The sequence below is a fragment of the Ursus americanus genome, chromosome X (assembly GCF_024610735.1).
Source record: "Ursus americanus isolate L20-20 chromosome X, mUrsAme1.1.p, whole genome shotgun sequence".
Taxonomy (NCBI): Eukaryota; Metazoa; Chordata; class Mammalia; order Carnivora; family Ursidae; genus Ursus; species Ursus americanus.
Genome location: NC_142164.1, coordinates 2,532,271 through 2,558,801, shown reverse-complemented (window position 1 = coordinate 2,558,801; position 26,531 = coordinate 2,532,271). Strand labels below are relative to the sequence as shown.

Here is a 26,531-nt window from a genome sequence, read left to right as displayed (position 1 = left end):
TGAAACAGGAAGAAATTGATTTCTTAAATAGGCCAATTAATTATGAAGAAATTGAGTCAGTGATAAACAACCTTCCAAATAACAAAACTCCAGGCCCGGACGGTTTTCCTGGGGAATTCTACCAAACATTCAAAGAAGAAATAATACCTATTCTCCTAAAGCTATTTCAAAAAATAGAAACAGAAGGAAAGCTACCAAACTCATTCTATGAGGCCAATATTACCTTGATCCCCAAACAAGGCAAAGACCCCCTCAAAAAGGAGAATTACAGACCGATTTCCCTAATGGATATGGACGCCAAAATCCTCAACAAGATACTTGCTAATAGAATCCAACAGTTCATTAAAAGGATTATCCACCACGATCAAGTGGGATTCATATCTGGGATGCAAGCGTGGTTCAATATTCGCAAATCAATCAGCGTGATACATCATATCAATAAGAAAAGACTCAAGAACCATATGATCCTCTCAATCGATGCTGAAAAAGCATTTGACAAAATACAGCATCCTTTCCTGATTAAAACCCTTCAGAGTGTAGGAATAGAAGGTACATTTCTCAATCTCATAAAAGCCATCTATGAGAAGCCTACTGCAAATATTATTCTCAATGGGGAAAAGCTGGAAGCCTTTCCCTTAAGATCAGGAACACGACAAGGATGCCCACTCTTGCCACTATTATTCAACATAGTACTAGAAGTCCTTGCAACAGCAATCAGACGACAAAAAGGGATCAAAGGTATTCAAATCGGCAAAGAAGAAGTCAAAATGTCTCTCTTCGCAGATGACATGATAGTCTATATGGAAAACCCAAAAGAAGCCACTCCCAAACTATTAGAAGTTATAGAGCAATTCAGTAATGTGGCGGGATACAAAATCAATGCTCAGAAATCAGTTGCATTTCTGTACACGAATAACGAGAATGAAGAAAGAGAAATTAGGGAATCCATCCCATTTACAATAGCACCAAAAACCATACGTTACCTTGGAATTAACTTAACCAGAGACGTAAAGGACCTATATTCTAGAAACTATAAATCACTCTTGAAAGACATTGAGGAAGACATAAAAAGATGGAAAGATATTCCATGCTCATGGATCGGAAGAATTAACATAGTTAAAATGTCCATGCTACCCAGAGCAATCTACATTTCAATGCTATCCCGATCAAAATACCGAGAACATTTTTCAAAGAACTGGAACAAATAGTCCTTAAATTTGTATGGAACCAGAAAAGACCCCGAATCTCCAAGGAACTGTTGAAAAGGAAAAACAAAGCTGGGGGCATCACAATGCCAGATTTCAAGCTGTACTACAAAGCTGTGATCACAAAGACAGCATGGTACTGGCACAAAAACAGACACATAGACCAATGGAACAGAATAGAGAGCCCAGAAATGGACCCTCAGCTCTTTGGGCAACTAATATTTGATAAAGCAGGAAAAAACATCTGGTGGGAAAAAGACAGTCTCTTCAATAAATGGTGCTGGGAAAATTGGACAGCTACATGCAAAAGAATGAAACTTGACCACTATCTCACACCATACACAAAAATAAACTCCAAATGGATGAAAGACCTCGATGTGAGAAAGGAATCCATCAAAATTCTAGAGGAGAACATAGGCAGCAACCTCTACGACATCAGCCAAAGCAAACTTTTTCATGACACATCCCCAAAGGCAAGAGAAACAAAAGATAAAATGAATTTATGGGACTTCATCAAGATTAAAAGTTTCTGCACAGCCAAGTAAACAGTCAGAAAAACTAAGAGGCAGCCCACGGAATGGGAGAATATATTTGCAAATGACACTACAGATAAAGGACTGGTATCCAAGACCTACAAAGAACTTCTCAAACTCAATACACGAGAAACAAATAAACAAATCAAAAAATGGGCAGAAGATATGAACAGGCACTTTTCCAATGAAGACATACAAATGGCTAACAGACACATGAAAAAAATGTTCAAAATCATTAGCCATCAAGGAAATTCAAATCAAAACCACACTGAGATACCACCTTACGCCAGTTAGAATGGCAAAAATAGACAAGGCAAGAAACAACAATTGTTGGAGAGGATGTGGAGAAAGGGGATCCCTCCTACATTGTTGGTGGAAATGCAAGTTGGTACAGCCACTCTGGAAAACAGTGTGGAGGTCCCTTAAAAAGTTAAAAATTGAGCTACCCTATGATCCAGTCATTGCACTACTGGGTGTTTACCCCAAAGATACAGACGTAGTGAAGAGAAGGCCATATGCACCCCAATGTTCATAGCAGCAATGTCCACAATAGCCAAATCGTGGAAGGAGCCGAGATGCCCTTCAACAGATGACTGGATTAAGAAGTTGTGGTCCATATATACAATGGAATATTACTCAGCAATCAGAAAGAACGAGTTCTCAACATTTGCTACATCATGGACGGCACTGGAGGAGATAATGCTTAGTGAAATAAGTCAAGCAGAGAAAGACAACTATCATATGATTTCTGTCATCTATGGAACATAAGAACTAGAATGATCAGTAGGGGAAGAAAGGGATAAAGAAAGGGGGGGTAATCAGAAGGGGGAATGAAACATGAGAGACTATGGACTATGAGAAACAAACTGAGGGCTACAGAGGGGAGGGGGGTGGGGGAATGGGATAGACCGGTGATGGGTAGTAAGGAGGGCACATATTGCATGGTGCACTGGGTGTTATACACAACTAATGAATCATCGAGCCTTACATCGAAAACCGGGGATGTACTGTATGGTGACTAACATAATATAATAAAAAATCATTATTAAAAAAAAAAGAAGAAGAACACAGGCAGTAATCTCTTCCACATTGGCCACAGCAATTTCTCTCCAGACCTGTCTCTGGTGTCACCTGGGTGGCTCAGCTGGTTAAGCATCTGCCTTTGGCTCAGGTCATGATCCCAGGGTCCTGGGATCAAGTCCCACATGGGCTCCATGCTCGGCAGGTGGAGGGTGCCTGCTTCTCCCCCTCCCTCTGCTGCTCCATTTGCTTCTGCTCTCTTGCTCTCTCTCACCCTATCTCGCAAATAAATAAATAAATAATCTTTAAAAAAAGACCTGTCTCCAAAGGCAAGGGAAACAAAAGCAAAAATGATCTATATGGACTTCATGAAGATAAAAAGCTTTTGTATGGCAAAGGAAACAGTCAACAAAACTTAGAGACAATCACAGAATGGGAGAATATATTTGCAAATAACATATCAGATAAAGGGCTTGTATCCAAGTTCTACAAAGAAGTTCTCAAACACCACCCAAAAAACAAATAATCCAGTCAAGAAATGGGTAGAATACATGAACAGACACTTCTCGAAAGAAGACATAAAAATGGCCAATACACACATGAAAAAATATTCAATATCACTTGCCATCAGGGAAATACAAAGCAAAATGAGATACCACCTTACACCTGTTAGAATGGCCAAAATTAACAAGACAGGAAAGAATAAGTGTTGGCAAGGATGTGGAGAAAGGTGGACCCTTTTACACTGTTGGTGGGAATACAAGCTGGTACAGCCACTCTGGAAAACAGTATGGAGGTTCCTCAAGATGTTAAAAATAGAGCTACCCTACAACCCAGCAATTACACTACGAGTTATTTACCCCAAGATACAGATGTAGTGAAAAGAAGGGCACCCATACCCCAATATTCATTGCAGCAAGGTCCACAATAGCCAAGCTGTGGAAGGAGCTGAGATATCCTTCAACAGAGGAATGGATAAAGAAGATGTGGTTTATATATACAATGGGATATTACTCAGGCATCAGAAAGGATGATTACCCACCATTTGCATAGACATGGATGGAACTAGAGGGGATTATGCTATGTGAAATAAGTCATTCAGAGAAAGACAATTATCATATGATTTCGCTCATATGTGGAACATAAGGAAAAGCACAGAGGACCACAGGCTAAGGGAGAGAAAACTGAATGTGAAGAAATCAGAGAGGGAGACAAACCATGAGAGACTCTGGACTCCAGGAACCAAACTGATGGTTACAGAGGGGGGTGGGATAGAGTAACTGGGTGGTTGGTATTAAGGAGGGCATGTGTGGTGATGAGCACTGGGTGTTATATGCAACTAATGAATCTTTGAACACTACATCAAAAACTAATGATATGCTAAATGTTGGCTAATTGAACATATTAAAAATAAAAAGAAAAGAAAATAGCCTTGAGGGGAAAAAATAAAATACCTAGGAATAAACTTGATCAAAGAGCTGAACAACCTGTACTCTGAAAACTATAAAACGCTGATTATAGATATTGAAGATGACACTAAGAAATGGAAAGACATTCCATCCTCACTGGGTAGAAGAATAAATAATGTTAAAATGTCTATACTAGCAATTGCACTACTGGGTATTTATCCCAAAGATATAGATGTAGTGAAAAGGAGGGGCACATGCACCCCGATGTTCATAGCAGCAATGTCCATAATAGCCAAACTGCGGAAGGACCCCAGATGCCCTTCAACAGATGAATGGATAAAGATGTGGTTCATATATACAATGGAATATTACTCAGCCATCAGAAAGGATGAATACCTACCATTTACATCAACATGAATGGAACTGGAGGGAATTATGCTAAGTGAAATAAGTCAGTCAGAGAAAGACAATTATCATATAGTTTCACTTGTATGTGGAATATAAGGACTGGTGCAGAGGATCATAGGGGAAGGGAGGGAAAACTGAATGGGAAGAAATCAGAGAGGGAGACAAAGCATGAGAGACTCTTGACTCTGGGATAGAAACTGAGGGTTGCTAAAGGGGAGGTGGGTAGAGAGATGGGGTAACTGGGTGATGGGCATTAAGGAGGGCACATGATGGGATGAGCACTGGGTCTTTTAAGCAACTGATGAATTATTGAACACTGCATCAAAAACTAATGATGTATTATATGTTGGCTAATTGAATTTAAATTAAAAAAATATCTATACTACCCAAAGCAATCTACACATTTTATGGCATCCCTATCAAAATAGCAACAGCATTTTTTCACAGAACTAGAAAAAACAAGCCTAAAATTCATATGGAACCACAAAATACCCCAAAAGCCAATGCAATCTTGAAAAACAAAATCAGGCTTCAGGTTATACTACAAGCTATATTAATCAAAACAGTATGGTACTGGCATATAAATAGACATCCGATCAATAGAACAGAGTATAACACTCAGAAATAAATCCATAATTATATGGTCAAGTAATCTTCAACAAAGGAGGCAAGAATATTCGACGGGAAAAAGACAGTCTCTTCAAACAATGGTGTTGGAGAAACTAGACAGCTACATACAAAAGAATGAAATTAGACCCCTTTCTTACACCATACATAAAAATAAACTCAAAATGGATTAAAGACCTAAATGTGAGACCTGAAACCATAAAAATCCTAGAGGAGAACACAGGCAGTAATTTCTCTCATGTTGGCTGTAACAACATTTTTCTAGATAACGTCTCCTGTGGCAAGGGAAACAAAAGCAAAAATAAGCTGCTGATACTGCATCAAAAGCTTCTGTGCAGTGAAGGAAAGAATCAACAAAACTAAAAGACAACCTACTGAATGGGAAAAGATACTTGCAAATGACTTATTTGATAAAGTATTAGTATCTAAAATATATAAAGAACTGATACAAGTCAACACCCAAAAAAATAAATAATCCAATTAAAAATAGGCTGAAGATATGAACAGACATTTCTTCAAAGAAGACATCCAGATGGCCAATAGACACATGAAATGATACTCAACATTTCTCATCATGAAGGAGATGCAAATCAAAACTACAATGAGATATTACTTCGCACCTCTCAGAATGGCTAAAATAAAAAACTCAAGAAACAACAAGTGTTGGCTGAGATACAGAGAAAAAAGAAACCCTCGTTCATTGTTGGTGTAAATAAAAACTGGCACAGCCACTGTGGAAAACAGCATGGTGGTTCCTCAAAAAGTTAAAAATAGAACTACCCTATGATCTAGCAATTGCACTGCTGGGTATTTACCCAAAGAATATAAAGCCACTAATTCAAAGGGATACATGCACCCTGATGTTTTAGCAGCATGATTTACTGTAGCCAAACTATGGAAGCAGCCCAAGTGTCCATTGATAGATGAATGGATAAAGAAGATGTGGGGTGTGTGTGTGTGTGTGTGTGTGTGTGTGTGTGTATGTGTATGAATATAATTCAGCCATAAAAAGAGTAAGATCTTGACATTTGCAACAACATGGATAAAGCTAGAGAGTATAAAGTTAAGCAAAATAAGTCAGTCATAAAGAGACAAATACCATATGATTTCACTAGTATGTAGAATTTAAGAAAACAAACGAGCAAAAGAAAAAAAAAGAGAGCTAAACCAAGAAACAGACTTGAACTACAGAGAACAAACTGATGGTTACTAGAGGGTAAGTGGGTGGGGGATAGATTAAACAGGTGATGAGGATTAAGGAGTGCACTTGTTGTGATGAGTACCAGGTAAATGTACAGAATTGTTGAATCACTATATGGTATATCTGAGAGTTATATAACACTGTATGTCAACTATACTGGAATTAAAATAGAAAAAAAAATCTCAAGTTTCAACAAATTGCAGTCATACTTAGTAAAAAAGATCCATTTGGCACTTACTTGCTACTTAGGTTGACCAGTTATGAAATTACTTATAGTCAACCATTTTGGCTCAGAAAATTATAGTTTCATAATGGTTCAACCTAACACTGTTCACACATATGGTTCTCATTTGCTAACAGTCAAAATACTAAACCAGGAAATAGGAATCTGAGACATATCCTTATCACTGATGGCTGAAATTGTTTCCTGCAGCTCTTTCTTAAGAATATGAGACTGGCAAAGTGGGAAGATGAGGAGTAGGGTGATCCAAGCTCACCTTGTCCTATAGATACACTAAAATAACAACTACATTTACACATCTAACTGTGAAAATGACCTGAATGCTGGCAGATTTCCATGGCTAGTTGTAGAAAGAAGGCCATATTGAAAAGGGGAGGACGGATGGAAGGTTGGAAATCAAACCCTCAGCACAACATACCACAAATGAGACAGAGATCACAAGCACAGAGAAGAAAGAGGATGAGACCTCAAATCAGACACCCCTGGCAGAGGGGACCTGCACTAGGAAGACAAGTCCCCATAATATCTGGCTTTGAAGACCAGCAGGGCTTAACTCTGGGAACTTTAAAAAATCAGCAGGGCTTAACTTTGGTACTTTAAATATTAGCAGGTTTAACTCTGGGAGAGCCAGAGGGCAAGAGAAAACTCACTCCCTGCCCTTAAAGAGCCAGTGCACTAAATAACTCAGCCCAAGACACACCACCAAATCAGCAGTTTGAATAGTGCCTGGTGAATACATGAAGGAGATATGTTGACTAACTTTAGAACATTTGTCAGAGAGGCACAGATTTTTCTGGGAATTAAAGGGCTGGAAGGCACCATTTCTTTCTCTCTCCTAGCTGAGATAGTCAGATGCTTGCTGGAGCCTATTCTAATATTCTCTGTCTACCTTGCTAGCACCATGTGCCCTGCCCTGGCATTCTTCTGCAGACCCACCCACCTGCCTCAGCAGGGGTCCCTCCAAAGCAGCTCTTGCCACACCACTCCTGACAGGCAGACCCAACTGGGACTAGCACCACTCTAACATGACTCCTGCCCTGGGGGATGGGATAATCCCAGGCACCAGTGTGCCTTCAGTTCCTGTAGCTGGGACTCTTAGCTAGCCACACAGGGAGTAAGCCTTGTCCTACAGTGTACCTACAGTATAGCAGAGAGGCTAATTGTGAACAGTCAGGCTGAATACTGGTCCCACCCACCAAAAATCGTAAAGCAGTTGCATCCAGGCATCTCAACAGCATAGAGAGCAAATGCTAAGTAGCATGTCCACAGCAGCAAAGTGGATCATTGTAGCTGGCTGAGCTGAAGGCAATTGCAGCTCAGCCACAATAATAGGGTGCATGCAGCCCACACAGGGAACACCCCTGGAGTACCTGGTTCTGGTGACCAGGAGAGGGTGTGTTATAGGACACCATAGGACCTCAACTACACAAGGCTACTACTTTCAAGACCAGCAGATGTATCTGACCTACCGAATGCATAGAAACAAACACAGAAAGTTAGAAAAAATGAGAAGGAATATGTCCCAAATGGAAAAAGAAAATAAAATCACAGTAAAAGAGCTAAATGAAATGGAAATAAGTAATACACCTAATAAAGAGTTCAAAGTAATGATCAGAGATACTCACTGGACTTGAGAAAAGAATGGGTGTACTCAGTGAGAACTTAAACAAAGAGACAGAATATTAAAAAAAAAAAAGAACCAGTCAGAGCTGAATAATTCAGTAATTGAAATGAAAAATAGACTAGAAGGAATCACCACCAGATTAGAAGATTCAGAAGAAGAGATCAGTGAGCTGGAAGACACAGTAATGGAAAGCAACCTTGCTGAACGGCAAAAATGAAGAATAATAATAACCAATGAGATTGGATACAGGAACTCAGAGACATCATCCAGCATAACAACATTATAGGGATTGAAGATGGAAGAGAGAGAAAAGTGGGCAGAAAACTTATTTGAAGAAATAATAGCTGAAAACTTTTTTAATCTGAGGAAAGAAACAGACATCCAGATGCAGGAAGTACAGAGAGTCCCTAATAAGATGAGCCCAAGGAGGGTCATACTGAGACATATAATAATTAAAGTAGCAAAATACAATGATAAAAGGAAAATTTTAAAAACAGCAAGAAAAAAAATAAAGTTATACACAAAGGAAACCCCATAAAGACATCAGCTGATTTTTCAGCAGAAACTTTGCAGGCCAAAAGAGATATATTGATACATTCAATGTGCTAAAAGGGATAAAAACCTAGAACCAAGAATAGTCTACCTGGCAAGATTATTGTTCAGAATAGAAAAAGAGATAAAGTTTCCCAAACAAAAGTTAAAAGAGCTCATCCCTGCTATACCAACCTTATAAGAAATGCAGAGAATTCTTTAAATGAAAATAAAAGATCATAATTAGAAGTAAGAATTCTATGAACAGAAAAAATTTCACAGTAAAAGCAAACATCTAGTAAAAGTAGTAGTAGTAGATTAATCATTTATAAAGCCAGTATGGAGGTTAAAACACAAAAGTAATAAAATCAACTATACCTACAGAAATTAGTCAAGGGATATACACAATAAAAAGACATAAAATATATCATATACATAAAATGTGGAAGGTGTAAGTAAATAAATATGTAGTGTTTTTAGAATGTGTTTGGACTTAAGTAATCATAAACTTAATATAGACTGCTATGAAAATAATATGTTACATATGAGCCCAAGGGTAATGATAAATCAAAAATCTATAATATATACACAAAAAAGGAAAAAGAAAAAAATCCAAGCATAACAATAGAGAAAGCCACCAAACCACAAGGGAGAAGAGAAGAGAAGAAAGGAACAAATAAGAACCAGAGAACAACAAAATGGCAATAAATATGTACCTATAATTACTTTACATGTAAATGAACTGAATGATCCAATCAACAAACACAGGATGACTGAATGGATTTAAAAAAAAAAAGACCCATATATATTCTGCCTATAAGGGAATCACTTCAGACCTAAGGGTACATACAGACTGAAAGTGAAGGGAAACAAAAAGATACTCCATGCACATGGAATTGAAAAAAAAAAAAAAGACAGTGTAGCGATACTTACATCAGACAAAATAGAGTTTAAAACAAAGAGACAAACCGGGGCATTACACAATGTTAAAGAGATCAATCCAACAAGAAGATATAACAATTGTAAATATCCCTGTACCAAAAAATAGGAGCACCTAAATACATAAAACAAATATTAACAGACATAAAGAAGAATTTGACAGTAATATAATAGTAAGGGACCTTAACACCTGACTTATGTCAATGGATAGATCATCCATACAGAAAATCAATAAGGAAACAGTGGCTTTGAATGACACATTAAACCAGATGGACCTAACAGATATATACAGAATATTCCATCTAAAAACAACAGAAATCACATCAAGCATCTTTTTTGACTACAATTAAATGAAAGTAAAAATCAAGTACAAGAAGAACTGGAAAAGACACAAACACATGGAGGCTAAACAACACACTACTAAGCAACCAATAGGTCAATGAAGAAATCAAAGAGGAAACCAAAATGTACATTGGAGACAAATGAAAATGAAAACACAACAGTCCAAAGTCTTTGGGAAACAGCAAAAGCAGATCTAAGATGGAAGTTTATAGGCCTACCTTAAGAAACAAGAAAAGTCTCACATAAACAATCTAACTTTACACAGAAAGAAACTAGAAAAAGAAGAACAAAGCCCAAAGCCAGTAGAAGAAAGGAAATAATGAAGATTAAAGCAGAAATAAATGAAATGGAAAATAAAAAATAATAGAAAATATCAATTAACCAGAAGCTGGTTCTTTGAAAAGATCAACAAAATTGATAAACCTTTAGCCAGACTCATCAAGAAGAAAAGAGAGATGAGTCAAATAAATGAAATCAGAAATGAAGAAGGAGAAATAACAACCAATACCACAGAAATAACAAGAATTATAAGAATATTATTAAAAATTATATGCTAACGAATTGAACAATCTAGGAGAAATAGATGAATTCCTAGAAATATATAGTCTTCTAAAACTGAATCAGGAAGAAATAGGAAATTTTTTTTCCTTTTATAGTGATGTTTATTTTCTTTAATATTTATTTATTTATTTATTTTATGTAGTGTTCCATGGTTCATTATTTGTGTATAACACCCAGTGCTCCATGCAATATGTGCCCTCCATTTTTTTAATAATAATTTTTTATTATGTTAGTCACCATACAGTATATCTTTAGTTTCTAATGTAGTGGTCCATGATTCATTATTTGCATATAACACCCAGTGCTCCATGCAATACGTGCCCTCCTTAATACCCATCACGGGCCTATTCTAATCCCCTACTCCCCTCCCCTCTGAAGCCCCCAGTTTGTTTCCCAGAGTCCACAGTCTCTCATGGCTCATTCCCCTTCTGTTTACCCCCCTTCCTTCTTTCCTTTCTTCTCCTACCGACCTTCCTACTTCTTATGTTCCATAAATGAGTGAAACCATATGGCAATTGTCTTTCTCTGCGTGACTTATTTCACTTAGCAAAATCTCCTCCAGTCCCATCCATGTTGCTGCAAATGTTGTGTAATCGTTCTTTCTGATGGCTGAGTAATATTCCATTGTATATATGGACCACGTCTTCTTTTTTGTTTTTTAATTTTTTTAATTATATTATGTTAGTCACCATGCAGTACATCCCTGGTTTCCAATGTAAAGCTCGATGCTTCATTAGTTGCGTATAACACCCAGTGCACCATGCAACACGTGCCCTCCTCACTACCCATCACCAGTCCATCCCATTCCCCCAACCCCTTCCATTTGAAGCCCTCAGTTTGTTTCTCAGAGTCCATAGTCTCTCATGCTTCATTCCCCCTTCTGATTACCCCCCTTTCTTTATCCCTTTCTTCCCCTACCGATCTTCCTAGTTCTTATGTTCCATAGATGAGAGATATCATATGATAATTGTCTTTCTCTGCTTGACTTATTTCACTTAGCAATATCTCCTCCAGTGCTGTCCATGTTGCAGCAAATGTTGAGAACTCGTTCTTTCTAATAGCTGAGTAATATTCCATTGTATATATGGACCACAACTTCTTAATCCAATAGCCAAATCATGGAAAGAACAGAGATGCCCTTCAACAGATGAATGGATTAAGAAATAGGAAATTTGAACAGATTACTAGTAATGAAATTGAACCAATAATAATAATAATAATTAATAATAAAAACTCCCAACAAACAGAAGTCTAGGAAAAGATGTCTTCACAAAGGAATTCTACCAAACATTTAAAGAAAAGTTGATACCTGTTCTTTTCAAACTATTCCAAAAATAGAAAAGGAAAATTCCAAATTCATTTTATGAGGCCAGCATTATCTTGATACCAAAACCAGAGAAAGACACTATAAAAAAAAAACCTACAGGCCAATAACTCTAATGATAATACATGCAAAAATCCTCAAAAAAATATTAGCAAATTCAACAATAAATTAAAAGAATCGTTCACTGTGATTGAGTGGGATTTATCTCAGGGATGCAGGATGGTTCAGTGATAGCCAGTCAACATAATACATCACATTATCAAGAGGAAGGATAAGACCTACGTGATCTTCTCAATCGATGCAGAAAAGGCATTTGATAATATACAGCATCTGTTCATTATTCTCTAAACAAAGTGGGATTAGAAGGAACACACCTCAATGTAATAAAACCCATATATGAAAAAAACACAGCTAACATCATACTCAGTGGGGAAAAACTGAAAGCTTTTCCTCTAAGATCAGAAACAAGACAAGGATGTCCACTCTCACCACTTTTATTCAACATAGTACTGGGAGTCCTATTCACAGCAATCAGGTAAGAAAAATAATAAAAGGCATCCAAATTGGTTAGGGAAAAATAAAACTGTCATTATTCGCAAATTACATGATACTATATATAGAAAGCCTTAAAGATTCCACACCAATAACTATTAAAACAGATAAATGAATTCAGCAAAGTTGCAGAATACAAAATGAATATACAGAATTCTGTTGCATTTCTATACACTAATAATGAAGCAGCAGAAAGAGAAATTAAGAAAACACTTCCACTTACAATATCGTCAAAATGAACAAAATACCCAGGAATAAACTTAACCAAGAAGTTGAAAGACCTATACTCTGAAAACCATGACATGAAAGAAATTGAAGATAACACAAAGAACTGGAAAGATATACTATACTCACGGATTAGAAGAATATTGTTAAAATGTCCATACTACCCAAAGAAATCTACAGATTCAATGTGATCCCTACCAAAATGTCAACAGCATTTTTCATAGAACTAGAACAAATACTATTAAAATTTGTATGGAAACACAGAAGATATCAAATAACCAAAGCGATCTTGAGAAAGAATAGCTGGAAGTATCACATTCCCTGATTTCAAGATATATACAACAAAGCTATAGTAATCAGTGAATGAATTAGATACATAGATCAACAGAACAGAACAGAGAGCTCAAAAATAAGCCCATGCCTATGTGGTCAACCAATCTATGACAAAGAAGGCAAAACTATACAATGGGAAGACAGTCTTTTTAATAAGTGGTGTTGGAAAAACTGGGCAGCTACCTCAAAAGAATGAAACTGGGGGTGCCTGGGTGGCTCAGTCGTTAAGTGTCTGCCTTCAGCTCAGGGCATGATCCCAGCATTCTGGGATTGAGACCCACATCGGGCTCCTCCTCTGGGAGCCTGCTTCTTCCTCTCCCACTCCCCCTGCTTGTGCTCCCTCTCTCGCTGGCTGTCTCTCTCTCTGTCAAAGAAATAAATAAAATCTTAAAAAAAAAAAAAGAACGAAATTGGACTACTTTCTTATACCACACACTAAAAAAACTCAAAATGGATTAAAGACCTAAATGTGAGACCTAAAACTCCAAAAAGAAAACATAGGCAATAATCTCTTGGGCATGGGTCTTCGCAACATATTTATGGATATGTCTCTGCAGGCAAGGGAAATAAAAGCAAAAATAACTATTGGGATTACACCAAAATACAAAGCTTTTGTACAGTGAAGAAAACCGTCAGCAAAACAAAAAGGCAACCTAATGAATGGGAGAAGATACTTGCAAATGATATATCTGATAAGGGGTTAAATATCCAAAATATACTAAGAACTTATACAAATCAACACCAAAAAGCAAACAATCCAATTAAAAAAAAAGGCAGAGGATTTGAATAGACATTTTTTTCAAAGAAGACATACAGATGGCCAGTAGACACATTGAAAGATGCTTGATACCACTAATCATCAGGGGAATGCAAATCCAAATCACAGTGAGATACTACTTCACACCAGTCAGAATGGCTAGTATCAAAATGATGAAAAATAAGTGTTGGCGGGGATGTGGAGAAAAGGAAATACTTGTGTACTGTTAATGGAAATGTAAATTGGTACAGCCACTGTGGAAAACGATATGGAGGTTTCCCAAAAAATTAAAAATAGAAATATCATATGATCCAATAATCTTACCACTGGGTATTTACCCAAATAAAACAAAAACACTAATTTTAAAAAGATATATACACTCTTATGTTTATAGCAACATTACTTACAGTAGCCAATATATGGAAGCAACTCAAGTGCCATCAGTAGATGAATGGATAAAGAAGATGTGGTATATATACAATGGAATATTATCCAGAAAGAATGAGATCTTGCAATTTGCAACAACATGGATAGACCTAGAGGGCATTATGCTAAGTGAAATAAGTCAGACAGAGAAAGACAAAGACCATATGATTTCACTTATATGTGGAATCTTAAAAACAAAACAAAAAATGAACAGAGAACAAAATGGTGGTTGCCAGAAGGGAGGTACGTGGGGGGGGGGGGGTTATGGGAAAAATAGATGAAGAAAATTAAGAGGAACAAACTTCTAGTTACAAAATAAATAAGTCACAGAGATGAAAAGTACAGCATAGGGAATATAGTTAATAATATTGTAATAACATTGTGTGGTGATGGATGCTGACTACACTTAGCATGGTGAGCACTGAGTAATGTATAGAATTGTCAAATCAACATGTTATACACCCAAAACTAATCTAACAATGTGTCAGTTATACTCCAATAATGAATTTCAAAAAAAAAATATATGGGACTGGGAATCAGAGACTAGTGTTCTAGATCTACCTCTATGTTTAATTTGCTGTAAGGTCCTTGAAAATTCTATTTCCCTTTCTGGACTTTAATTTCTTCATGCACAAAGTAAGGGATCAGACTAGATGCTATGTGTTTTCCCATGTCTGTTATTCTAAAATTCCCATATCTCATATTCCTAACTATGATGTTAGTTCCTTGAAAAGAAGGACTGTGTTCACAAAGTATTGTCCAAAGATGGCTTACATCTGAATCATCTGGGGAATTTAATAAAATGTAGATTTTTCAGCACTATCCCAGAGCTACTAAATTAGAATCTTCAGGTGTGGAGCCTGATTCCTTGCTTATACTCACTGAATGCTGAGAACCATTGCATTTAACAAATTATTTATTCAAAATACTGCTCAATAACCCACTGTTGATTCTTGAAGCTGCTTGGGTAGCCAACCCAGGTGATTTAACTGAATAAAACACTAAAAGTGGATAAATGGAGAAATCTGTGCAAGACGGCAGAGTAGTAGGAAGACCCTAGGCTTGCCTAGAGCACAACTAGAAAGACATGAAATCGTTCTGAACACCGAAGAAATTGATCTGAGGACTGACAGAACAAACTACACAACTAGAGGGAAAGAAGAGGCCAGATCATGGAAAGTAGGATGTGTGGAGATGTTATTTGGAGAAGAGAAGAATTGTAGGTGCTGCAGGGGGGAGGGAACCCTGATCATGGAGAGAGAGACACACACACACACAAAGGGGATCACACAACGAAAACATTTCCCCAAAGCCATTGACTGGGAAAACAAGAGGGGCTGATTATCATGAGTTTTTACAAACAGCAAAGCTCAAGAACTAGAGTTTTAGAGGTCCATACCATGGCCCATGAGGAGCCCAGCAGGCACTGCAGTTCTCCTATGGAGAAGGAGGGCAGATAGCCCAGTAGTGGATGCATGATCTGAGGATTCCCTGAGATGTACTGGGAGAAGTTGTTTCCCCTTCTTGGAGCACATCTGGGAGAGGTGGCATTGCCTTTCTGCACACAGGAGAGCCAGTAAGCATCATTATGCTACCCTGCCCCCCAGTATAGGCACAGAGACACCTGCTGAGGATAGCTAACCCGGATACCAGCTTTTTGCTGTGCTTTACACCAAACTCCAAGCTCCTTCACTTTGGTGTGACTGCCCTTCTGGGAAAAACCTGCACCAGCCCCAATGAGGTGAGACCCTCCCCCAGAGAACCAGCATGGATTTGTGCCACACCAGGTCCTTAAAGGTGGCAGTTGTAAAACTCAGCCAGCCTGACTAGAATAAAACACAGGTGCACTGCACTGCCAAGTGGGCAAAAGGCCTGGACATAGACAGGGTGAAGGCAGGGATCAGAGGGACACCTGGGCAACATGAGGGAGAGACTGTTTGCTCTTCTGTGAGGGCTTTCCAGACAGAAGAGAGTGTGAACTCCCTTCTCTGGGGACAAGGGAGGGAACTGCTGCCACTTCTTTCCCCCACCCCTTAGAATAAATGAATTTCATTAAGCAGCACAGCACCAACAAGTGAAGGCCTACACTGCTTACATCAAGCCCTGCCACCCTGTACTCTGAGGTGCTACTTTTCTAGGGCAAGCATGCCTGAGAACCAGAGCAATGGGCCCCTCCTGAAGAAGACCAGTACAAACCCCACCCCTGCATATACCACATCTACTGACCATAGAGTGCTACAAAGCTTCAGCTCTAATGGAAATAGCAACAGGTCTCTAAACAAGCAGACCAGAGCACACCTCATTAAAACTTGCCATACTCTGGACAAGGTCCAAAAACTCCCCACTGCAGGCAAGGAGAAACTGCAGAGGACTGACCTGAGGGAAAGAGCAGCCAAAACACAGTAGCAAAGTGCACACAGCATACACCAGAAACACTTCTTGAAGTGCCAGGCCCTGAACAGTATATGACCTCTTCTTAATAAAGCCAACACTCTTAGAAGCAGGAAACATAACAGGCTTCCCTAACACATAGAAGAAGACAGAGACCTAGACAGAATACCAAGATGGAAGAATTCATCCCAAAGAGTAAGAAAAGGTCATGGTCAGGGATCTAATTGAAACAGATATAAGTAATATGCCTAATCCAGAATTTAAAACAACAATCATACAGATATTAGCTGGGCTTGAGAAAAGCACAGAAAAGACACCAGGGAGTCCCTTACCACAGAGATAAAAGACATAAAAACTAGTCAGGCTGAAATAAAAAAATACTGTAACCAACATGTGAAACCAACTGGACATAATGATCCACAAGGATGGAAGAAGCAGAGGAACAAATAAGTGATACAGAAGATAAAATTATGGAAAATAACAAAGCTGAAAAGAAAAGGGAAGGAATGGATCACAAATGTAGACTTAGGGAACTCAAAGAATCCATAAAGCATAATAACATTTGTATCATGGAAGTCCCAGAAGAAGAGAGGGAAAATGGAGCAGAAGGTTTATTTGAGCAAATTATAGCTGAAAGCATCCCTAATCTAGGGAAGGAAACAGACATCCTATTCTAGGAGGAACAGAGCACTCCCATCAAAATTAACAAAAACAGGCCAACACCAAGACATATAGTATTTAAATTTGCAAAATATAGAGACAATGAAAAAATCCTAAAAGCAGCAAGAGAAAAGAAGTCCCTAACCTAAGGGAAAGCAAATAAGGTTAGCAGCAGACCCCTCAATAGAAATTTGGCAGGCTAGAAGAGAGTGGCATGATATATTCAATGTACTCAAAAGGAAAAATCTGCAGTCAAGAATGCTCTGTCCAGCAAGGTTGTCATTCAGAATAGAAGGAGAAGTAGAGTTTCTCGGAGAAACAAAACTATAGGAGTTTGTGACCACTAAACCAGCCCTGCAAAAAATATTAAAGGGGACTCTTTGAGTGAGAAAGAAAGACCAAAAGTTACAAAGAAAAGAAAGGAACAGAGAAAATCTCCAGAAAAAATGACTTAACAAGTAATACAATGGAACTAAATTCATATCTATCAATAATCATGCTGAATATAAATGGACTAAATGCTCCAATCAAAAGACATAAGGTGTCAGAATAGATTTAAAAAAAAAACAAAAAAACAAGACCCACATATATGCTGCCTACAAGAGAATCATTTTACACTTAAGACACTTGCAGGTTGAAAGTGAGGGGATGAAGGGGCACCTGGGTGACTCAGTTGGATGGGCAGCGGACGATTTCAGATAAGGTCATGATCTCAAGGTCTTGTAATTGAGCCCTGTGTCAGGATCTCTGCTCAGCAGGGAATCTGCTGGAGAGTCTCTCCCTCTTCCTCTGTCTCTCCCCCTGCTCTCTCTCTCTCTCTAAAATAAACAAAGAATTGTTTAAAAAAAAAAAAGAAGAAAGTGAGGGGAGAGAGACACATTTATCATGCTAATGGATGTCAAAAGCCAGAGTAGCCATACTTATATCAGACAACCTAGATTTTAAATGAAAGACTAACAAGAGATGAAGAAGGGCATAACATCAAAATTAAGGGCTCTATCCACAAGATCTAACAATTGTAATTATTTATGTCCCCAATTTGGGAGCACCCAAATATGTAAAATAATTAATAACAAACATAAAGGAAGTCATTGGTAATTACACAGTAACAGTGGGGGACTTTAATACCCCACTTACAACAATGGACAGGTCATCTAAGCAGAAGACGAACAAGGAAACAATGGCTTTGCATGACACACTGGACCAGATATAATAGATATATTCAGAACACATATATTTCATCCTAAAGCATAACACACTTTTTTTTTAGTGCACATGGAACATTCTCAAGATCAGATCACATACTGGGTCACAAATCGGCCCTCAACATGTACAAAAAGACTGAGATCATACCATGCATATTTTCAGACCGCAACGCTATGAAACTTGAAGTCAACCACAAGAAAAAATCTGGAAAGACCACAAATACATGGAGGATAAAGAACATCACATCGAAGAATGAATAGGTCAACCAGGAAATTAAGGAAGAAATTTAAAAAATGCATGGAAACGAATGAAAATGACAGCATAAGGGTCTAAAACCTTTGAGATACAGCAAAAGCAGTCCTTAGAAGGAAGTATATCTAATACAGGCCTACCTCAAGAAGCAAATATTCAACCTAACCTTACACCTAAAAGAGCTAGAAAAGAATAACAAATAAAGTCTAAAACTATCAGAAGAAGGGAAATAATAAAGATTACAGCAGAAATAAATGATATAGAAATAAACAAACAAACAACAACAACAAACTCCAGGAGAACAGACCAACAAAACTAAGAGCTGGTTCTTTGAAAGAATTAATAAAACTGATAAACCCCTAACCAGACTTATCAAAAAGAAAAGAGAAAGCACCCAAAGAAATAAAATCACAAATGTGAGAGATCACAACCAACAGCACAGAAATACAAACAATTATAAAACAATATTGTGAAAAATTATATGCCATCAAATTGGGTATTCTGGAAGAAATGGATAAATTCCTAGAAACATAAACTACCAAAACTGAAACAATAAGAAATAGAAAACTTTCACCAACTGATAACCAGCAAAGAAATCAAATTAGTAACCAAAAATATCCCAACAAACAAGAGTCCAGGGCCAGATGGCTTCCCAGGGGAATTCTACCAGACATTTAAAGAAGAGTTAATACCTATTCTTCTCAAACTGTTCCAAAAAATAGAAATGGAAAAAAATCAAAACCATTTTATGAGGCTAACATTACCTTGATTCCAAAATGAGACAAAGGCCCCACTAAAAAAGAGAATTATGGGTCAATATCCCTGATGAACATGGATACAAAAATTCTCAATACTAGCAAATTGAATCCAACAGTACATTAAAAGAATCATTCACCACAATCAAGTGGGATTTAGTCCTGGGCTGCAAGGGTGCTTTAATATTTACAAATCAATCGACATCATAAGCAACATTAATAAAAGTAAAGATAAGAACCATTAGATCCTTTCAATAGATGTAGAAAAAGCATTTGACAAAGTAGAGCATCCATTCTTGATTAAAAACCCTCAACAGGGGCACCTGGTGGCGCAGTCGTTAGGCGGCTGCCTTCGGCTCAGGGCGTGATCCCGGCGTTCGGGGATCGAGTCCCACATCGGGCTCCTCTGCTGAGAGCCTGCTTCTTCCTCTTCCACTCCCCTGCTGTGTTCCCTCTCTCGCTGGCTGTCTCTCTGTCACATAAATAAATAAAATCTTAAAAAAAAAACCCTCAACAAAGTAGGACAGAGGGAACATACCTCAACATCATAAAGGCCATATATAAAAGATCCATAGCTAATATCATCCTCAATGGGGAAAAACTGAGAACCTTTCACCTATGGTCAGGAACAGGACAAGGATGTCCACTTTTACCATTACTATTTAAGATAGTAATGAACGTCTTAGCCTCAGCAATCAGACAACAAAAAGAAATAAAAGGCACCCAAATCAGCAAGGAAGAAATCAAAATTTCACTATTTGCAGATGACATGATATTTTACATAGAAAACCCAAAGATTCCACAAAAAAATTGCTAGAACTGATACACAAATTCAGTAAAGCTGCAGGATAATAATCAATGTTCAGAAATCAGTTGCATTTTTATACACTGATAATGAAGCAGCAGAAAAAGAAATCAAGTAATTGACCCCACATATAATTATGGCACCAAAACCCACAAGATAACTAGGAATAAACCTAACCAAAGAGGCTACAGCAGAACTACAGATCTAACAAAGATCTGTACTCTGAAAACTATAGAACACTTATGAAAGAAATTGAAGATGACACAAAGAAATAGAAAAATATTCCATACTCATGGATTGCAATAACACGTTATTAAAATGTCTATACTACCCAAAGCAATCTACACATTTAATGGAATACCTATCAAAATACCACCAGCATTTTTCACAGAGCTAGAACAAACCATCCTTTTAAAAAAATCCTAAAATTTGTATGGAACCACAAACTATACTGAATAGCCAAAGCAATCTTGAAAAAGAAAAGCAAAACTGGAGGCATCATGATTCCAGATTTCAAGCTCTAATACAAAGCTGTAGTCACCAAGACAGTATGCTACTAGCACAAAAACAAACAAACAAACAAAAAAACCCACATAGATCAATGGAACAGAACAGACAACTCAGAAATGGACCCACGACTATATGGTTAACTAATCTTCGACAAAACAAGAAAGAATATCCAATGGAAAAATGACTTCAACAAATGGTGTTGTGAAAACTGGACAGCCACATGCAGAAGGAAATTGGTTCACTTCTTTACACCATACACAAAAATAAATTCAAAATGGATAAAAGACCTAAATGTGAAATAGGAAATCATCAAAATCCTAGAGGAGAATACAGGCAGCAACCTCTTTGACCTCGGCTGAAGCAATTTCTTACTAGAGACATGTCCAGAGGCAAGGGAAACAAAAGCAAAAATAAACTATTGAGACTTCACCAAGATGAAAATCTTCTGCACACGAGAGGAAACAATCAACAAAACTAAAAGGCAGCCATTGGGATGGGCGAAGATAGTTGCAAATGATATATCTGATAAAGGATTAGTATCCAAAATCTGTGAAGAACTTATCAAACTTAACACCCCAAAAAACAAATAATCCAGTTAAGAAATGTACAGAAGACATGAATAGACGTTTTTTCCAAAGAAGACATCCAGATGGGTAATAGAGACATGAAAAGATGCTCAACATCACTCATCTTCAGCAAATGACAAATCAAAACTACTATGAACTATCACCTCACACCCATCAGAATAGCTAAAGTTAACAACAAAGGAAACAACAGATGTTGGTAAGCATGTGGAGAAAGGGAACCATCTCACACTGTTGGTAGGAATGCAACCTGGTGCAGCCACTCTGGGAAAAGGTATGGAGGTTCCTCAAAAAGGTAAAAATAGAACTACCCTACAACCAGGCAATTGCAGTACTAGATATCTACCCAGAGGATACAAAAATACTGATTCAAAGGGATACATGCAGCCCAATATTTTAGCAGCATTATCAACAATAGCTCAATTATGGAAAGAGACTACATTTTTTATGTTTTTTTTAATTTAAATTTAATTAACATATAGTGTATTATTAGTTTCAGAGGTAGAGTTTAGTGATTCATCAGTTGCATATAACACCCAGTGCTCATTACATCAAGAGCCCAAATTTCAATCAACTGATAAATGGATAAATGATAATGTATACACACACACATACACACACACACACAATGGAATATTATTCAGCCATAAAGAGAATGGAATCTTGTTATTTGTGAAGACGTGGATGGAGCTAGGGTGTATTATGTAAAGTGAAGTAAGTCAGTGAGAGAAAGACAAATACCAAATAATTTCACTCATATGTGGAATTTGAGAAACAAAATAGATGAACATAGGGGGAAAAAAGAGAGAGGCAAACCATAAAACAGACTCTTAACTATAGAGAACACACTGTTGGTTACTAGAAGGGAGGTGGGGGGGGTGAGTTAAAAAGGTGACGGAGATTAAGGAAGACACTTGTGATGAGCAGTGGGTGTTCTATGTAAGTGATGAATCACTATATTCTACACCCCAAACCACTATTACACTGTATGTTGACTAACTGGAATTTAGATAAAAACCTGAAAAAGGTGGATAAAACAAGGCAGCAAATGGATTTTTTTAACACACAAGGAACATCATTAAGAAGGTATGAAACCAAGCAGAGAAAAAGAAGCAACTCTGCTAAGTATCAGACTACCAGCATATACCACATAGTTGTAGGTTGTATTGGTTTTTTATTTCTAGCAAATACAAATACAGTGCGAACCCTAATATTTACAGCCAGGGTTTTAGTAGTCTCATCCTTCCAAAGCATGAATTGCACTGGACTTGGAAGATGGTAAGCCCCCCAAAACATTTCTAATTCCCTTATTTTAACCTACCACTATCTTGGCTTTTTCAAGGAGGATCTCTTGAAGTCCTCTTTAATATAATTACTAAAAGGTTTGGCTATCTGGTTTTTCTAAGCACCAACAGGATGTAAACAAACCACTGTAAACAGGAGAGGCCGCAACTAACACTGAGCATGGAGACACGCAAAAAAATACAAATATAGAATTATCATAATGAATGTTCTTTATGATGATCATAAAATCACAAAGAGAAGGGAATGTTGTGTTCAAAAATTTTATTTAAGATTTTAAGAAAAGATGAAGAGGAGGGGAAAAAGATGATGGAGGAGTAGGGCACCCCTTTTTCAGCTGGTCCCACAAATCAAGCTGGATATATACCAGACCATCCTGAACACCCATGAAATCAGCCTGAGATGCAGGAAGATACATCTGGATCTCTACAAATGAACATCTCCAGCGCTGAGTATTAAGGTACAAAGCAGGGAGCCGTGAATCCGCACGCAGATATTGGAAGATAAACAGAAGGGGGAGGGAGCCACCGTGCTTCGGCACCAGCAAGCAATAGCTACCTGCACTGGGGAGCCAGCCAAACTCGTGGACCAACACCCGCGAGAAAGCAGACAGACCATGAGCCCGGAACGCGTGTGTGACCAGACTGGAAACCAGCGCTCCAGAGCATACACTCGAACTAGACTGAAACTGGGAGCTCAAGAGTGTGTGGGAACTGGGGGGTGGCTGATGGTGTTAGAAGCACAAAGGACAGAGATGTGCCAGCCCTAGAAATGAGGGCTGGGAGAGCAGCTGTGGGGCGCACAAGCCGGGACACCACAGGGTTTTTAGCAGCACTGACAGAAACAGAGCTAGAGTGGCCAGGAGGGCTCACTGGAGAGCAGACTGCAATCTCTCTGTTCTGAGACAGAGGCTAGGATATGGCCACTGCTGCTCTGACTCTCAGAAGAGTCATAGAAAACCACCAGGGAAAGCCGCCAGAGAATAAAAGCCCGGAAATACCAGTTCACACTGTGCCAATCCCCAACCCCCCTCGCAGGGGATGGGGCAACTCTATCCAAACAGGGTTGCCTGAGTATCAGCGCGGCAGGCCCCTCCCCCAGAAGGCAGGCTGAAAAATCAAGAAGCCCACATCACTAAGGTCCCTATAAAACAAGTGCACACTGCCTGGGTCCTGATCAATAATTTGGGCTCTGTGCATCCCCACAACCTCTCGTCATCAGAATGACAAGGAGGAGAAATCCCCCCCAACAAAGAAAAGATACAGAGTCTGTGGCCTCTGCCACAGAACTGATGGATATGGATATAACCAAATTGTCAGAAATGGAGTTCAGAGTAACAATGTTCAAGATGATGTGTAGGCTTGAAAAAAATATTAATGAAAATATTAATGAGAATATAGAATGTCTAAGGGCAGAAATGAGAGCAAATCTGGCAGAAATTAAAAATGCTATGAATCAAATGCACTCCAAACTAGACGCTCTGATGGCCAGGGTAAATGAGGCAGAAGAACGAATTAGTGAATTGGAAGATGAGATGGTAGAAGAGAAAGTTAAAAAAGAAACTTGGCTCAAAAAAATCCAATCTCGAGAATGTAGATTACGAGAGATTAATGACTCAATGAAATGTTCCAATGTCAGAATCACTGACATCCCCAAGGGGATGGAGAAAAAGAGAGGTCTAGAAGAGATATTTGAATAAATTGTAGCTGAGAACTTCCCTAATCTGGCAAAGGAAACAAGCATTTGGCTCCAAGAGGCGGAGAGGACCCCTCCCAAGATCAATGAGAACAGACCTACACAACATCACGTCATAGTGCAATTCACAGATATTAGATCCAAAGATACAGTATTGAAAGCAGCCAGGGGGAAGAAAATCCTTACGTATAGAGGGGAAAATATCAGAATAACATCAGACCTGTCTACAGAGACCTGGCAGGCCAGGAAGGATTGGCAGGGTATTTTCAAAGCTCTATCTGAGAAGAACATGCAGCCAAGGATCCTTTATCCAGCAAGGCTGTCAGTAAGAATTGATGGAGAAATAAGAACCTTCCAAGACTGGCAGAAACTGAAGGAATTTGTAACCACCACCAAGCCAGCCCTACATGAGATATTAAGGGGGGGTTCTCTAAAAGTAAAAAGGCCCCAAGAGTAATACAGAACAGAAATTTACAATCTATAGAAACAAAGAATTCACAAGCAACATGACATCGTTAAAACCATATCTCTCAATAATCACTCTCAATGTGAACGGCCTAAACGCCCCTATAAAATGTCACAGGGTTGCAGATTGGATAAAAAGACAAGACCCATCCATTTGCTGTCTACAATAGACTCATTTTGAACCTAAAGATACATCCAGACTGAAAGTAAAGGGATAGAAAACCATATTTCATGCCAATGGACCTCAAAAGAAAGCTGGGGTAGCAATTCTCATATCAGACAGATTAGATTTTAAACTAAAGACTGTACTTAGAGATACAGAAGGACACTATATTATTCTTAAAGGATGTATCCAACAAGTCATTACGACAATCTTAAATATCTATGCCCCCAAGAGGGGAGGAGCTAGATACACAAGCCAACTCTTAACCAGAATAAAGAGACATATAGATAATAATACGTTAATAGTAGGGGACCTCAAAACTCCACTCTCAGCAATAGACAGATCACCTAAGCAGAAAATCAACAAAGAAACAAGAGCTTTGAATGACATACTGGACCAGATGGACCTCATAGATATATACAAAACACTGCACCCCAGAACAACAGAATACTCAGTCTTTTCAAATGCACATGGAACTTTCTACCGAATAGACCATATACTGGATCACAAAACAGGTCTCAACTGACACCAAAAGGCTGAGATTATTCACTGCATATTCTCAGACCACAATGCTTTTGAAACTGGAACTCAATCACAAGAAAAATTTGGAAGAAACTTAAACACTTGGAAATTAAGACTCATCCTGCTCAAGAATGATTGGGTAAACCAGGAAATTAAGGAGATTAAACAATTTATGGAGACCAACGAAAATAAAAACACATTGGTCCAAAACCTACGGGACACTGCAAAGGCAGTCCTAAGGGGAAAATACATAGCCATCCAAGCCTCACTCAAAAGAATAGAAAAATCTAAAATGCAGTTTTTATATTCTCACCTCAAAAAGCTGGAGCTGGAACAGAAGAACAGGCCTAACCCACGCACAAGAAAGCAGGATATCAAGATTAGAGCAGAGATCAATGAATTAGAAACCAGGAGCACAGTAGAGCAAATCAACAGAACTAGAAACTGGTTCTTTGAAAGAATAAATAAGATCGATAAACCACTGGCCAGACTTATTCAAAAGAATAGAGAAAGGACCCAAATTAATAAAATTATGAGTGAAAAGGGAGAGGTCACAACCAACACCAATGAAATAGGAAAGATCATTAGAAACATTTATCAACAGCTTTATGCCAATAAATTAAACAACCTGGAAGAAATGGATGCCTTCCTGGAAACCTATAAACTACCAAGACTGAAACAGGAAGAAATTGATTATATAAACAGACCAATTAACTATGAAGAGACTGAGGAAGTGATCAAAAACCTCTCGAAAAACAAGAGTCCAAGGCCTGACGGATTCCCTGGGGGAATTCTACCAAACATTCAAAGAAGAAATAATACCTATTCTCCTGAAACTGTTTCAAAAAAGAAAAACAGAAGGAAAACTACCAAACTCATTCTATGAGGCCAGTATTACCTTGATCCCCAAACCAGGCAAAGACCCCATCAAAAAGGAGAATTACACACCGATATCCCTGATGA

At 38.2% G+C, this 26,531-nt stretch overlaps 1 protein-coding gene across 1 annotated transcript in view; it reads right to left on the bottom strand.

The window, feature by feature from the left end:
• The window catches only part of GABRA3 (gamma-aminobutyric acid type A receptor subunit alpha3), a 371,590-nt gene that overhangs the window by 236,064 nt on the left and 108,995 nt on the right, over positions 1-26,531 (bottom strand). The window lies entirely within an intron of this gene.